General features: G+C 38.5%; 1 protein-coding gene across 1 annotated transcript in view; it reads left to right on the top strand.

Moving 5' to 3' along the window:
* LOC126184768 (probable 28S ribosomal protein S6, mitochondrial) overlaps positions 1-15734 on the top strand; it is a 51958-nt gene extending 36224 nt beyond the window's left edge. The window contains exon 5 of the mRNA XM_049927322.1: positions 15287-15734. The gene's annotated coding sequence lies outside the window, so the exon portion shown is untranslated. The remainder of the gene's footprint in view (positions 1-15286) is intronic.
* The last annotated feature ends 1623 nt before the right edge of the window (positions 15735-17357 follow it).

The following is a 17357-nucleotide window of genomic DNA, read 5'->3' as shown; positions in this document are numbered from 1 at the left end:
TGAAAGAAGTAATAATAATAATAATAATAATAGAACATGAAGTAACATACATGTTAGATACAGACATTAGACCATTCTTGCATAGACCACCAAATAACCCACAATTTGAAACAACTATCAACACAATCATACACAACAAAATAAATGAAAATACAACTATGGAAGAGTTACAACTACTGGTTTATGTAGGAGCACTCACTACACTAAATATACACACTAGGCAGAGATCAGAACCAACCAACACACAGAAGAAACCCACAAAACCAGCATGGCAACACAGGCTACAGATCAGAATAGAAAAACTGATAAAAGACATCGGACAGCTGACACAATTTATAATAAATTAAATATCAGACAAAAAACGAAAAAGGTTGGAAGCAATAGAGCAATTAGATGAAAAGAAGCAGAAATTACAAGCATTGGCCAAACAACTTAGAAGATACAAAAAAAGTGAAAATAGAAGGAAACAAAACCAAACATTCAACACAAACCAAAAGAAATTTTACCAGACAATAGATAACACACACATTAAAATAGACAATCCACCAAACATAACAGACATGGAACACTTCTGTAGCAACATATGGTCAAACCCGGTACAACATAACAGGCATGCACGGTGGATACAAGCAGAAACAGACTCATACAAGATGATACCACAAGTGCCTGAAGTGATAATTTTGTAACATGAAGTCACCCGAGCAATTAATTCTACGCACAATTGGAAAGCCCCTGGAAATGATAATATAGCAAATTTCTGGCTAAAGAAGTTCACCTCAACACATTCACATCTAACTAAATTATTTAACAGTTACATTGCAGACCCATACACAGTCCCTGATACACTTACACATGGAATAACTTATCTGAAGCCTAAAGATCAAGCAGACACAGCAAACCCAGCAAAATATCGCCCCATAACACGCCTACCAACAATCTACAAAATATTCACTTCAGTCATTACACAGAAATTAATGACACATACAACACAGAACAAAATTATCAATGAAGAACAAAAAGGCTGCTGCAAAGGAGCACGAGGATGTAAAGAGCAACTGATAATAGATACAGAGGTGACATATCAAGCTAAAACTAAACAAAGGTCGCTGCACTACGCATACATTGATTACCAAAAAGCTTTTGATAGTGTACCCCACTCATGTTTACTACAGATATTGGAAATATACAAAGTAGATCCTAAATTAATACAGTTCCTAGACATAGTAATGAAAAATTGAAAAACCACACTTAATATCCAAACAAATTCATATAATATCACATCACAGCCAATACAGATTAAGCATGGAATATACCAAGGAGACTCATTAAGTCCTTTCTGGTTCTGCCTTGCTCTGAACCCACTATCCAACATGCTAAATAATACAAATTATGGCTATAATATTACTGGAACATACCCACACAAAATCACACATTTGCTATACATGAATGATCTAAAACTACTGGCAGCAACAAATCAACAACTCAACCAATTACTAAAGATAACAGAAGTATTCAGCAATGATATAAATATGGCTTTTGGAACAGACAAATGTAAGCAAAATAGCATAGTCAAGGGAAAACACACTAAACAAGAAGATTACATGTTGGATAACCACAGCGACTGCATAGAAGCGATGGAAAAAACAGATGCCTATAAATATCTAGGATACGGACAAAAAATAAGAATAGATAATACAAATATTAAAGAAGAACTAAAAGAAAAATATAGACAAAGACTAACAAAAATACTGAAAACAGAATTGACAGCAAGGAACAAGACAAAAGCTATAAATACTGTACCAATATTGACCTACTCATTTGGAGTAGTGAAATGGAGTAACACAGACCTAGAAGCACTCAATACACTTACACAATCACAGTGCCACAAATATAGAATACATCACATACATTCAGCAACAGAAAGATTCACATTAAGCAGAAAAGAAGGAGGAAGGGGATTTATCGACATAAAAACCCTACATTATGGACAGGTAGACAATTTAAGAAAATTCTTTATAGAACGAGCAGAAACTAGCAAAATACACAAAGCAATCACTCATATAAATACATCGGCTACACCATTGCAATTTCATAACCACTTCTACAACCCTTTAGATCACATAACATCAACAGATACGAAGAAAGTAAATTGTAAAAAGAAAACACTACATGGTAAGCACCCGTATCATCTAACACTGCCACACATTGATCAAGACGCATCCAACGCATGGCTAAGAAAAGGCAATATATACAGTGAGTCAGAAGGATTCATGATTGCAATACAGGATCAAACAATAAACACCAGATATTACAGCAAGCATATTATTAAAGATCCCAATACCGCAACAGATAAATGCAGACTTTGCAAACAACAAATAGAAACAGTAGACCACGTCACAAGCGGATGTACAATACTAGCAAGTACAGAATACCCCAAAAGACATGACAATGTAGCAAAAATAATATATCAACAGCTTGCCATACAACATAAACTAATAAAACAACACGTTCCCACATACAAGTATGCACCACATAATGTACTGGAGAATGATGAATACAAATTATACTGGAACAGAACTATTATAACAGATAAAACAACACCACATAACAAACCTGACATCATACTCCCCAATAAAAAGAAGAAATTAACACAACTAATCGAAATATCCATACCCAATACAACAAATATACAGAAGAAAACAGGAGAAAAAATTGAAAAATACATCCAACTGGCTGAGGAAGTCAAGGACATGTGGCATCAGGATAAAGTTGCGATTGTACCAATTATACTATCAACTACAGGAGTCATACCACACAGTATCCACCAGTACATCAACGCAATACAGCTACATCCAAACATATATATGCAACTACTGAAATCTGTAATTATTGATACATGTTCAGTTACCCAAAAGTTCCTAAATGCAATGTAACATATACCGTACAGTTAAAAGGAAGTCACGCTTGATCAAGGTCCGTGTCACTTTCCATTTTTAACCAGACATAACGTCTGAGACAGGAAAAAGAAATAATAATAATTAAATAGAGACAACAGAACAAATCCACAGAACCAGCAGCCTGTTATCACTCACAACTATCTGTAAGTTCATACTGTACCAGATTTGTATGTGTTCTTAGCAGTTCGTACTGTACCAAATTTGTGTGTGTTACTAGCTTTGCCCTTAACCATGATTACCCACAAATCCGTCGGGCAGAGACTGGAAACACTAAATACCACTCCCATGGAACTACACCCTATATTGCTCAGCATTGTAATTGTACATGATGAACCCAACTTTACTAACAAAATTTTGGAAGTTGTTAAGGGATATTTTCTGAGCATTTTTTCATAAGGGACCCACAATGTTTGATAGCTCATTGCTGAGTAATAATGTAATTATGATGTATTTTGTTTGTCACCCCATTTACTTTTGTTTCTGCGGAAATAACTTCATAACATTAAAAAAGCCTACAGTATGAATTCACTAAAATATACAATACAAAACTCAAGTTTCTCATCGGCATCTACATGAAGATGCAAAAGCTTTAAAATTTGGTTGCCATCACTGCAGGAACAGCTGAGCATAGTATCTGCGTGCACTCTTTTATTTTGTTCAGTGAACCCATTCACAAAGTTCAGTAAACATATCCCTACTGCTGTGAATCACTGTTCACGTATAACTAACACTGCCACAAAAACAAACCTGAGACAGAACCAGACAGAGCCAAATGCAGACTGAGAGTAAAGAGTAAAGTGGGCATTACTGTCGTCATGGAGGGCTCCAGTGCCATATTTTAGAAGGCCATCTTTCCTTGGCCATCCTTCTAAGATGTCCATACCATGTTAACCATTTATTTTCACTTGTCTCTACAATATCCGTTGTAACTCTGATCTGTTCTGGTAACACTTCATTTCTTATTTTGCCACTTCTTGTTACACTATGTGAGCAGAAGTATCCAGACACCTGTCTGAAAATGACTTAAAAGTTCATGGAGACCTCCATCGGTAATGCTGGAATTCAATATGCTGTTGGCCCACCCTTAGCCTTGATGACAGCTTCCACTGTCGCAGGCATACATTCAATCAGGTGCTGGAAGGTTTCTTGGGGAATGACAGCCCATTCTTCATGGAATTCTGCACTGAGGAGAGGGTGTCAATGTTGGTCAGTGAGTCTTGGCACAAAGTCGGCATTCCAAAACATCCGAAAGGTGTTCAATAGGATTCAGGTCTGGACTCTGTGCAGGCCAGTCCATTACAGGGATGTTATGGTCATGTAACCAGTCCCCCACAGGCTGTGCATTATGAACAGGTACTCGATCGTGTTGAAAGGTGCAATTGCCATCCTCGAATTGCTCTTCAACAGTGGGAAGCAAGAAGGTACTTACAACATCAATGTAGGCCTGTGCTGTGATAGTGCCACACAAAACAACAAGAGGTGGTAGCCCCCTCCATGGAAAATGCGACTACACCATAACACCACTGCCTCCAAATTTTACTGTTGGCACTACACACACTGGCAGATGACATTGAACGAGCATTCGCCAAACCCACACCCTGCTGTCAGATCGCCACATTGTGTACTGTCATTTGTCACTCCACACAATGCTTTTCCACTGTTCAGTCATCCAATGTTTACACTCCTTACGCCAAGTGAGGCGTTGTTTGGCATTTGCCAGCATGATGTGTGCCTTATGAGCAGCCACTCAACCATGAAATCCAAGTTTTCTCATCTCCTGCCTGACTGTCATAGGATCCTAATGCAGTTCGAAATTCCTGTGTGAATGGTCTGGATAGATGTCTGCCTATTACACATTGTGACCGTCTTCAACTGTCGGCGGTCTCTGTCAGTCAACAGATGATGTCAACCTGTACGCTTTTGTGCTGTACATGTCCCTTCTCATTTCCACTTCACTATCACATTGGAAACTGTTGTGGATTGGCAAGAGAGCCAACCCGGTATGAGAGGAAGCCGAAAGGCACGCGTTTTAGCTCATGCAGGCTGGCGTGCGGTCTGGAACAGGTCAAGGAAATTAGACTAGCAAAAAAGGACATAGCTGTGGAATACTTAACTTTAATCCATAAATGGTGAACATCGCTCTTGACGGTACATGTTTTACAGCATCAATAGTAACTGGTAATGGCGCCTTGCTAGGTCGTAACAAATGACGTAGCTGAAGGCAAATCCTGGTAGTATTGAAATGTAAACTTCTGGGTGCCCGAAGAATCAAAATCGTCTCGGCAAATGAGAGCATATTTTGTCAGTGCACCTCGCTAGCAAAGTCGGCTGTACAACTGGGGCGAGTGCTAGGAAGTCTCTCTAGACCTGCCGTGTGGCGGCGCTCGGTCTGCAATCACTGATAGTGGCGACACGCGGGTCCGACTTATACTAAAGGACCGCGGCCGATTTAAAGACTACCACCTAGCAAGTGTGGTATCTGGCGGTGACACCACAGAAACAATGGACCTAGGGATGCTTAGGGGTGTGGAAATCTCACATACAGATGTATGACACAAGTGACACTCAATCACGCGTGACGACGTTTGAAGTCTGTGAGTTCCGCAGAGCGCCCCATTCTGCTCTCTCATGAAGTCTAATGACTACTGAAATCACTGATAGGTGGTAGCACAATGCACCTAATATGAAAAATGTATGTTTTTGTGGGTGTCCGGATTATTTTGGTCACATAGTGTACTTCACAACTTCATCACCAAAACTCCACTTCCATTTCTTGTAATTTCTTCTCATTTATCCTGGAAACTTCCCACAGTTGAGCACCATAGAAAGCAATGTTCTCAACTATAGTTTTGTATATCCCGCTTTTCAAATTATTTGGTGTTGTTTGATTCCAAATAATAGAGTTTAGCAGCTTAATTCGCACCTTTCCCTTTCCTATTCTATGCTTTATTTCTTTATTGATTCCACCTTTATCCAAAATGATTGTCCATAATTATTTATATGATTGACTACACTTTACTATGGATCCATCATCCATAACAAGATCCCTTCCTGTACCTCCGACAACGAAGTATTCTGTCTTTGTAAAGTTAATTTTCATGCCCCACTGCTCATATTCTTCTTTAAGCTTTCTTAACATATATGACACATCCTCATCTTCCTTAGCAAAAGTGACATGATTGTCGGCGAAATATGGGGAGAAAAGGATGTCATCACCTACTCAATTCCCATGTTTTTGCACTTTCTTATCCAATTTTCAAAAATACAGGGAGTACATGAAGTCTGGGAACACTTTCAATTATTTATTGCACAAGAATCAAACATTACACATATATCATACATATGTCATTTTGAAGAGAAACGGGACGACAACGGTTCAATCCCGTCTCCGGCCATCCTGATTTAGGTTTTCCGTGATTTCCCTAAATCATTTCAGGCAAATGCCAGGATGGATCCTTTGAAAGGGCACGGCCGATTTCCTTCCCAATCCTTCCCTAACCCGAGCTTGCGCTCTGTCTCTAATGACCTCGTTGTCGACGGGACGTTAAACACTAACCAACACCACCTTTGAAGAGAAACCCTGAAAGTTATTATTTTTTTTCTTCATGTATACTGCCACAGACTAGTTTGAAAATTTGCCAATAATGAGCGACTACACCATAACACCACGACCTCCAAATTTTACTGTTGGCGGAAACATGGCAAGTTCAGGTGTGGATCGAGCTTTCTGTGTGTTGGAATTCGACAAAAACAAGTATGCTACAGCTGTTCATCAGATGTTGAGAACCAAGTACGGTAAGAAGCCACCAACAAAGAAGGCCGTTTACCACTGGCACAACAAATTCATTACGTCAGGTTGCTTGTGCCCGGCAAAGAGAAGCGGACATCCCAGTGTGAGTGAAGTGATTGTGGAGGGACATTCATAAGGAGTCCAAAGAAATCGGTGTGTTGTGCATCCTGTGAACTCGAAATGGTTCCAATGACAGTGTGAAAGTCCTGCATGTGAAGTTCGTGGGTACCTGAACACGGAGCTGCCACATCGATGGATCGGCCGTGCTACAGAAGGGGACAGCTGTTTCACGAAATGGCCTCCCTGATCACCAGATCTCACTCTGTGTGACTTTTTTCTGTGGGGACACATTAAAGATCTGGTGTATGTACTGCCTCTACCACGTGATGTCGCAGAGCTCCAGGAGAGAATACGGGAAGCGACTGTCACAGTCGACGATGCCATGCCGGCATGGCTATGGCAAGAATTCGGTTACCTTATTGACGTGTGCCGAATCACTCATGGTTTGCATATCGAATGTTTGTAAAAAAAACTATCAGAGTTTCTTTTCAAAATGCAATATGTATGACATCTGTACAATGTTTAGTTCTTGTGCAGAAAATAATTGAAAGTGTTCCTGAACTTTATGTACACCCTGTATTTTAAAGAGGGTAGGCACTAAGCAGCATCTCTTGCTAACCTTAAGTTTCTGTGAGAGTAACTTCCCAACTTTAACACAACAAGTAAGCTTTCTAAAGCATTGTACGTAGCATTTATTAATGTTCTGGTTGTTGCTTGCTTCCCACATTCTACAAAGTGGTACATTGTTGTAGGCCTTCTGCAAGTCTGTAAAACCATCTCTCTCCAAGTCACGGGCCAGTTGCTCGCCAGTCACCTTTCTAATGGCATAGATATTATTAATACAAAACCTTCATGCCTGAAAGCCACTCTTTTCTTCTACTTCCTCAGTTTCTTTCTTACTTCTAGTTTTAAGGGTATTACCATATAGAGTCTGTATAGAATTGAGAACTGTGATGCCTCAGTAAAGCAATCATTGATGCTTCCCTTTTTAAATTCATTTGTGATGAACCCTTCTTTAAACTTGATAGGGATTTCCTCTCCACTAAGACAGAGATTAAATAGCTTTGCAAGCTGTTCAAACAACATGTTTGGCCTAGTCTTCAATAACTCTATATATACAGCTCCAGAACCTGGTGCTTTGTCATTTTTGAATTGTTTAACTGTATCCTGTACTTCCAGTGTTGTTATCGCCTGGATTTCTGTGTCATGTACATTGCCTGCAAAGGGGCATATATCATGAAATTTGTATCAATCTTCTTAAACAGTTCTTTGTAGTATGTCTTCCCTCTATCTATACTCATCAGCTGTAAGTTTATACTACTTCTGTCCTTTATTCATAGCTGTCTTATCATCTTCTTTACTTATTTGTACTTTGAACTTCCTGTGCAGTTATTAATTTCTATACATTTAAAGTCCCACACAGCATTTTTTTGTCTGATTACTGCTTTCTTTGCCCCTCATGTCAGTGTTACATACCTGCTTCTATAATCAGTCTTATTGCTTGTAAGCCATCTGTTATAGGCCTCCATATCCTCCTTCACTTTTGCAGCAGTATGATCATCCCAACAATCATTTCAAATTTGCCAGACATGTTCTCAGGTACTCCAAGACTTTCAAAGGCAGCATCATGAGTAGCTCTCACAGTTGTCGTATACACTACTTCCACTGTTGTATCATCAGTCTGATGTAGCTTCTCATTCAATCTCAGCTTCTATAAGAAGACAATTGAAGGATCCTGCAGTAAATTTAACTTATACTGTGGTTGGTCCAGTTTCTCTCTATTCTCATTCGTTATTTGATGTACCAGTTATTCTTCAGTATCTTTCTGTAGCACCACATTTCAAAAGCTCCTGTTCTCTTGTCTGAAATGTTGATTGTCCATAATTCTCTTCAGTGCAAGGCTATCCTCCAGACAAATACTTTCAGAAAAGACTGAGTGAAGTGGCACAATGGTTAGCACACACAACTTGCATTTGGGAGGATGATGGTTCAAATCTGTTTCCAGCCATTCAGATTTAGGTTTTCGGTGATTTCCCCAAAATGCACCAAGTAAATGCCAACATGGTTCCTTTGAAATGGCATGGCCAATTTCTTTCCCAGTGACCTTGACCTTGACAGTGTGTTAAACTCTAATCTTTCCTCCTTTCTTCCTTCAGAAAAGACTTCCAAACACTTAGATTTAAGTTCGATGGTAGCAAATTTCGTGAAACATGTTTTTAGGAAATGTCAGTGGTCATAAAAATGATTAAAAACATAACACAGTCTATACTACATAAAATATTTTATTTTAAAAAAAGGATGACCAGTTTCAACTAATATCTGACCATACTCAGACCGTTACATACTCCATACTGACTGCTGGAGCTGGTGGCGTGGAACACTAACTGCTCTTGTCTAGTGTGAAGAACAACTGCTCTGTTTTTAAAATAAAATATTTTATGAGTCTAGACTGTTTCTATTTTATTTTTAATAACAGATTTCTCTTTCTCAGAAATGCTCTTCTTGCTATTGCCAGTATGCATTTTATATTCTCCCTACCTTGGCCATCATCAGTTATGTTGCTGCCCATAGTAGAATCTAGAACATTTTCTGAAGTGATATCTTAGGAACTTTATTGTGCCAGATGACCTCTTTTATTGCACATAAATAGATTCCAAGAGCTCTTATTACTTATTTTGATTAGATGCTGTGGTGAGTCAGTCTATTGTGACCGCTGCACAACGGGAGAGTGAATGCCACCTGTTGGTGTTGCGAGCACATAACGTGGTAAGAAAATTATGTAAGTGGAGCAGAGATGAATGGGCAATCTTTGTTGTGATGATATGGTGACAAATGGTGAAATCCTCTGACATAAGCGACTTTGTCAAAGACTAAATTTTTATGGCCCAACAGCTTGGAATGAGCATCTCGGTAATGGCAAAGCTTGTCAGCTGTTAGTTTGCTACTGTTGTGAACATGCACAGGAAGTTGTTGATAGTGAAACTACAATTACGTAACGAGATGTTGGTCGTCCACACCTCATCACAGGATGTGCAGGCCTCTGACCACCTCGTTCTGTGCTGAGGCATGGAGATCAGGGGCTTGCCCACTCTGTAAAACAGGGTATATGGTGCTCTGTTGCAAATCTGAAGACAGAATACAATGCTGGTGCTAGCGCAAATGTTTTAGAGCACACCATTCAGTGCACATTCTTGAACATGGGGCTCCACAGCAGATGACCCCCTACATTTTCCCATGTTGACCCATTGGTATTGCCAGTTAAGATTACAGTAGGCATGAGAGCGTCAAGATGAGACCATGAATCAGTGGAAATGTGTCACTTGATAAGATGAATCACATTATTGTTTCTCCAGGTTGATAGTTGTGTCTGGATACACTGTCATCTGTGTGAATGAGTGCTCGCAATATACAGAGCCATGTATAGAGGCCAAAGGTGGCAATATTACACTATGGGGGACATTCATTTGGGCTCCCATGGAACCTGCAGTACTAATTGGTTTCATCATGAAGGCTGTAGACTATGTAGACATTATTGTGGTCCATCTACATCCCTTCATGCATGATGTCTTCTCCAATGGCAATGACGTCTTCCATCAGTATAATTGTTGACATCACAAGGCCAGAATTATGCTACATTGGTTTAAGGAGCACGATAGTGAACACGCATTGAGGTTTTGTCCGCCAATTTCACCTGACTTGAACCCTATGGAACATATCCCAGATACTATCAAGTGCCAGATCCTTGTCCACAAACCAGTGGTCTGGAATTGCATGATGTGTGTAGACATCAAGTGCTGCATACCTCTAAAAACCTACCAAGGACTTTTCAAATCCATACCATGCATAATCACTGCTGTATTGCATCCAAAAGTAGATCAACATGCTGTTAAGCAAGTGGTCAGAATGTTTTGGCTCCTCGTTGCATTTGGAAGTGCCATCTAAACATCCCCCCTACAAAACCCCTTCCCCCACCCCACCGCCACCCCACCCCGAAAAGATCAATCTATTGCAGAAATTGACTCTAGCTCTAAATGTCAAAGAATGTAAATTTATCTTTATCATAGAACATGAAACAACATTATTTATGAGTTGCAAGTGCTCATGTACCTGCATATGCAAATTATGTGACTCTGATACTCATGACAGTATACTTTTAATGATCTGATGATGTCAGCAAGCTGAAACTGGTCATTGTAGACTCTATAATAATGTGCAATCAAGATGAACATTTATGAATAATTCATATTACGCCATGATGGCAGGTGGTGCACGTAGCAGGTATTGTGGATCCACGATACCTGCTCCATTCACCAACACAGGCCATAATGGTGTAACATGGTCTGAAGATGGTCACATTTGGATCAAAACCAGTTACCATCGCAGTAAATAATTTATGAATAAAGTGCCAAACATGATTGTGGCCTCATTTATAAACTTCATGTCTTCAATTGATAAATTTCATGTGTGTGCTAATAATCTGTGCTGGTCAACACTTAGAAGGAGCATACCAAAACCTGTTTAAGATGTGTTAATATCATTCTGCCCTCTTATGTTTCTGTCATGTAGAGACTGGTTTACAAAAAGCCAGTCTTCCCATCCCCCACTTAGGAATGGGACAAAAAGAAACCTGAATACACATACAATAAAAAGTACTCTATGGTATGCATAGTACAGTGATTTTCAAGCTTTATATGTTAAGCACTGCAGTAATGTGGTGCATACTTCATATGCATATGTGCATTGCCGGGTCTGTATGTATCAGTTTAGGGATTTGCATAAAATCTCTATATGTTTTCAAAACGGATTTCCAAAGACTTTGTGTTTATAAAACTAACTAAAATTGTGGAATTGATACTGTTCTTTGTGTCACTAAACTTTTCCTCTCGCTGTTCATTTTGTTCACTCCAACTTAAATTCATAAAAAGGATTTATTAAAAAATCCTTCTCCTCTGGATTGTATTATTAATCTCTTACAATAATATATTATTATCTGCAACAGATTCTAATATTTGCACTATAATCCTCATAGACAATTTTCATTTTCAGAATTTGATACTTTAGTATCTGGTGTGATTCAGATACCCCACCTGGCCTGAGTATCGATAGGAAGAACATGTCAGATATACTTGGGCTCCAGAAAGCAGCCATGAATTTCACCCACGTGAATGGCAAGCATGTAATATGCTGCCACCCTCTGACAAGTGTTAACCAGCACACACTGCAGCCTGGCTATTGCTGACCTGTCTCTCTCACTTAGTCACTGAAACCTATAGTCATGTGCCATGGAATAGTAGACTTTTGACCTTGGCTGATATACATTCATGATTTGGATTGCTCTCTGGATTGTTGTATACACTTAAGAGGACTTTGCTACACTCTGGACGTATTTTGCGATCTCTGCTGTCATTTGTTTCTGGAACAGTCATTTTTGTTGTGACGACCTCCATGTTACCATCAGTGTGTTATCTTAAACTGTGTTGTACTTGCAGAGAGTAGGACAGAAGAGATACCTGATTTTGTTTTGTTATGTTTGGTAATCGTTAGCTACCTGATTCGCTGTGAACTTATCTTTTCTTTGAATATTGACAAGTGATTTCCAGTTGTACTAAACAGTTCAGTGGTCAAGGAACCTACTGGGATATTTGATTTGGACATGTGTAAAGCTTCCCCCTCTGCCCCTCCCCCCTACAGATGATTAGCCACATGATATGTTTGGTGAAACAGCTCAGTTTGTGCTCCAGTGCTAGGGTTTTTTCTTTGACTTTGTCTTGCAGTGTTCCATAGTACGATCTTGCTATAATGGATAGTAAATTGTTGTTGTAATAAAGAATACTTAGAGGATGTATTAATAATTTTCTCTTTCAGCATAATATTTACTTGACTTACTAGCAAATTTTCACTAGTTATCACCCAGTTTGTTTCTGTGTGTATTCACTGCTGTTTGGGCAGTTGGTGAGTGTGATGCCAACTGCACACACAGCTGTTTTTTTACTCTGGGAGTAGTGCTCTTATACATTTGAAGTACTTGTAATTGACAGTGCCATACACTTTTTCTCATTGGTCTTTCACAAAAGCATGAAGAGTTTTTTCAGTAACATCCAGCATTATTAGTGAGTAGGACAATTGAGGTGCACTGCATCAGCCATCACTGACAAGGGTCCTGTTTCTGCATAATAAATTGCTGGATAAATTGCTTAAATTTCTTATGCAAAAGTCATTTTGTTTGCTTACCAGATGTTTCCTGAACAAGTCTTGTTTTGAAACTTCCTGGTAGATTAAAACTGTGTGCCGGACCGAGACTCGAACTCGGGACCTTTGCCTTACGCGGGCAAGTGCTCTTCTGACTGAGCTACCCAAGCATGACTTACACCCCATCCTCACAGCTTTAATTCCGCCAGTACCTCATCTCCTACCTTCCAAACTTGACAGAAGCTCTCCTGCGAACCTTGCAGAACTAGCACTCCTGGAAGAAAGGATATTGCGGAGACATGGCTTAGCCACAGCCTGGGGGATGTTTCTAGAATGAAATTTTCACTCTACAGTGCAGTGTGCGCTGATATGAAACTTCCTGGCAGATTAAGGCAAGTGCTCTACCGACTGAGCTACCCAAGCATGACTCACGCCCCATCCTCACAGCTTTAATTCCACCAGTACCTCGTCTCCTAACTTCCAAACTTCACAGAAGCTTTCCTGGGAAGAGGAGAGTTTCTGTGAAGTTTGGAAGGTAGAAGACGAGGTACTGGTGGAATTAAAGCTGTGAGGACGGGGCCTGAGTCGTGCTTGGGTAGCTCAGTCGGTAGAGCACTTGCCCGCGAAAGGCAAGGTTCCGAGTTTGAGCCTTGGTCCGGCACACAGTTTTAATGTGCCAGGAAGTTTCATATCAGTGCACACTCCACTGTAGAGTGAAAATTTCATTCTAAGTCTTGTTTTCCTGACAGTGTTCCTCATACCTAAATTTCTGGCACTGTATCATGAAATTCTGTGAGTATGACTTAATTTACTGTCAGTGGCACAAAATTTGAAATTAATTGCTGTTTTGAGCCTCTAAGTCCAACGAGAGACATGAACAAGCCCAGTTCTGCATCATATAAATGCAGAGATAATGAAATATGGAATAAGAGTCATAATTATGTTCAGGAATTTACATGGTCATGTAATTGTGGAATTTTGTAATGTCATAAAGCTGGTAACCATAATCCAAAATAGGGTTGATGGTACTGAAAGTTGTCATTTATGTATTCTCTGTTTTTTTAATTAAAGCTCTTATAAGTGTTATTCCAAATATTCTTATACGGTGTGTTATGTCTCTAAATGCTTCTATATCAGCACATCTCCCCATGTTTTTCTCATCTATGTTATTATCTTGCCTAGAGGAAAAAATACCCCTTGTGAGCCGAGAAAAACTACACAACTACACATATCAGAAGTTCATTATTTGTCTATTTCTGCTGTTATTTTCATTTTTCAGCCTTTCCTTTCCTTTGTGCAAAACAAACCAGAATTTTCAATAGTTCCTTATCCAAATAAATTTTTCCCTCTCATGTCAAATGTGTTTGATTTTGTTGTTGCTGTGTCATTATATTTCATAAAATGTGCATGCTGGTGTAGCTGGCAAAGTATACCAGGCGTTAAGTTTACTTAAGGTGGACCTCTTTAATCTTTTAGGAAAACTGTACTTATGTAAATACATAAAGCAGAATATTTTATGGTCTTTATTTACATTTTTATTTTAGCATATGTTGTGTTTTAAGTGTTGGGCAAGGAAATTTTATACATTAGTTAGTTAAATATCATAAGTGGGTAAATGATTTATGTGACCTCATCTCTGTTTTTATAGCACATAGTAAATACTAGCAAATCATCCTTCTACAACCACACAATAATACTAGCAGATTCCCTACTATTTTTCTATGTTGTATGTAGCTTTAGACAGCAACTCAAAGTAAAATAGGCATGAAGTGAATTGTTGCTCTTAATGCCACATTGTATTAGCCTTCATATTGTTGGAAGGTGTTTCTAGAAATGACCAGAGATCAAACTTTAGACTCAAAGTTCTGTGGACAGGCATTTACCCTCCGGATCCCCAAGTGAGACAGCAAGTAGGATTGTGTACCATATGTGTGTTTATCACTATTTGAGATAAACTGAAATAGTAGCTCTTGCACAGTGAACATGGTTTTATAAATACAAGTGTGTGTGGGGCCATGTTTATTATTTTCAGTATTACATTATATAGTCTTCCTAGTTCCATGCATGTTTTATGTTCTCTGTAGCTTTTCAGTGTTTAAACTATTATTTGACATATTTGTCTTCTGTTTCATTGTTATATTTTACAAATGATAAGTGAAACATTTATGCCTCTCAACATCTCAGGTTTTTGATAGTTGACCTGTTTTGCTGCATTGCATTTAGAATTTTTAGTACTTTGTATGTTTTTTACGTAATTTTTTTTAATCTTTATGGTTCATTTCTGTTGTAGGGAAGAAACATGAGAATTTAGCAGCAGTTCTGTGATATATTTCCACTGTTTTGTCATTGGACGTCAGCTTTTAAGAAAAAGAAAAAAAAGCTAATTCCAAAAATATTAGTGGTTTGGACAATGCTCACATTGTAAAGTGTCACATTTAGAAGTCATCAACTGATAATTTTTTTCAAGCAAAACTGATGTGCTTTCAGGCAATGAAATGACATATTGTCCAGTACATTATTTTGTTTTATTTTCATTTGTTAATTAGGTATAACTATAATTTGAACTTGAGTTTGTTTGGTAGAGCCACCATCACTTGAAAGTCATGTAATTTATGTAACATGCAGAAATAGTGAGAAATTTAAAATTAAGTGTTCACTCAAAATATTCCAAAGAAAAATGGTGTCATACTTATAGCAGGAAGTACAAGAAAAGCTCTAATTAAAACTTGTTTATTAATTGTTGGAGTCTACTTAAATTTAATGTGCACTGTTTGGTTGTAATTACCTAAATACTTCTGGAAACAGTTTACATTACTTAATTTGTTGTGTCAAACTGATTAAATTTCAATAATAACTTGTACAAGTGACTTAGGAGTCTGTATGATGAAATATGTTGAGTGATACTGTTTTCAATTATTCAGAAATTTATATGAATATCACTGCTTGTGAACAAGATATTAAATTAATCAAGAAGAGTCAGTTGAAAATAATGTTTAGTGTAAGTGCAAGAGGTGGTCATGCCACCATACTGTAAGTTAATTTGCTTTTTGTTTCAGTAAATATTTGAATGTTCATAGCATATCTTTTCTGAACATGTTAGGATGAAGGTTCAGAGGAATAGTTATGAGATTCAGATTTTAGTTGGGGCAGGAGTTTTATTTGCTTTTTGAGTCTTACCTGATAGACAGTCCTGCAATGTAAAATCCGGCATTTGAGTTTCCCAGAGCCTTGTCAGATAGAGTTGCTTACTTTGGGTCTTGCACCTGATGTGTTGGGATTTCCTAATCTGCATAAAGTGGACTGTAGGGGAGTTACACAGGACATACTTAAATTGTGCCTACTACATTCATTTGGGGTTATGGAATTTCCCTTGACTCTCTATTTGCTTTAGATAGTCTCCCAGGCCAGGTACCATGTTACAAGAAGTCATGGCACCAGGCAGCTCTTTCACAGAAGTACTATTGGGGGGATGACCAATAAGAGTGTTTGCATTCTCCTCCAGATGTTGTGTTTGATGGAAAAGGTGGACTAGGCAGGATTAATTAAAGCTAAAAAATGTCCTTCGTCAATCTTGTTTCCACTACATGTAATAAGTGCATTCAAAATATTAAAAAGATACAAGGGGAAACCAATCAAAAGTGATCATAGAAGTTTACATCAATGGTACACACCTGACCTCAAAAAATTAAGAACACGTCATTAATCTTTATAACAGATCAAAGAACAGTGAAGAAGATGTACTTCAGTACTTTCAACTATAGAAGAGGTACAGATCAGAAATTATAAAACAGAGACAAATGGAAAATGATAATTGTATGCAGCAATCACAAAAGAAATGCAAGGCTGCTTGGAACATTATCAAATCATCTTGGTAATACTAACAGAACTGCATATGATATGACCAGTATCACACCCGATGAAATGAATAACTTCTTTATTAATTCTGGTAACAAAGAACACCCAGCTCTTAATAAACATCTCGGGGGGGGGGGGGGGGGGGGGGGGGGAGATATTCATATTGCACAACAAACCTGCAATATCTACATACCTAGATTCACTGCCTGCGGACAATACTGTGCCCATTACAACTCCATCCAACACCCCCAGCATCATATGTTCATTTCTTTGTTTAACCTTTGCAGAGAAACAACAGCCTTTCTTCCATATACTGGTGTCCTGTTAGGATCGACTGTATTAAGGAAAATGATAAAGTGAACTCATATTCTGCTTTAGATTGTTTGAGGGCAATGTAAAAACTGATTTGGGCTTCTGCAAGTCAGAATTTTACTACATCTCTTGCCAATGCAGTCTGTCATACACATGGTAAACTGTCTGAATTGTGGAAAAACATTGCACTGGAC

This window comes from Schistocerca cancellata, chromosome 4 (assembly GCF_023864275.1).
Source record: "Schistocerca cancellata isolate TAMUIC-IGC-003103 chromosome 4, iqSchCanc2.1, whole genome shotgun sequence".
NCBI classification, from domain to species: domain Eukaryota; kingdom Metazoa; phylum Arthropoda; class Insecta; order Orthoptera; family Acrididae; genus Schistocerca; species Schistocerca cancellata.
This window is presented reverse-complemented; position numbering and strand designations above follow the sequence as displayed.